The sequence below is a fragment of the Bison bison genome, unplaced genomic scaffold (genome assembly GCF_000754665.1).
Source record: "Bison bison bison isolate TAMUID 2011002044 unplaced genomic scaffold, Bison_UMD1.0 scf7180017864390, whole genome shotgun sequence".
Classification (NCBI taxonomy): Eukaryota; Metazoa; Chordata; class Mammalia; order Artiodactyla; family Bovidae; genus Bison; species Bison bison.
In genome coordinates this window covers 1,502,850-1,503,380 of record NW_011494962.1, presented here as the reverse complement: position 1 = coordinate 1,503,380, position 531 = coordinate 1,502,850, and the positions used below count along the sequence as shown (strand labels likewise).

At 46.3% G+C, this 531-nt stretch overlaps 1 protein-coding gene across 3 annotated transcripts in view; it reads left to right on the top strand.

The window, feature by feature from the left end:
• STYK1 (serine/threonine/tyrosine kinase 1) overlaps positions 1 to 531 on the top strand; it is a 55,232-nt gene that overhangs the window by 48,717 nt on the left and 5,984 nt on the right. The gene's annotated exons all lie outside the window — the stretch shown is intronic.

Here is a 531-nt window from a genome sequence, read left to right as displayed (position 1 = left end):
AAAGGGGAGCGCTCCGCAGACCCAGCAGTTAGACCGATTGTGGAGTGCAGCATAAGAGTGAGCCCAGGACAGGAAGACATTGTCTTGAGGATCCAACGGCAGACTCAGGATATTTGGAGTCAGCAGAAGTAGACTCACATAGATTATCAGGCCCATCTGCTGCCCTTTGCTTAACTCTAGAGCTTGGGTCAGGGCCACAAGCTCCGCTAACTGAACACTGGTTCCCTGGGGGAGAGATTTTGCTCCCAAAACCTGTTCAGCAGTCACCATGGCATAACCTGCTTTACGCTTTCCATCCCGAACAAAAGAACTGCCATCTGTAAATATTTCCATGTCAGGATTGGCTAATGAGGTATCCTTTAGATCCTCCCGAGCTGCATAGTTTAAAGTTAGGAATTGAGAACAATCGTGATCAGGTGTTTCGTTTTTCTTCTCAGGAAGGAAAGTGGCAGGATTTAGATTTCCACAAACTTTAAGCTTAGTTACTGGTCCTTCTAACAACAATGACTGATACTTAAGAAGCCTACTGTC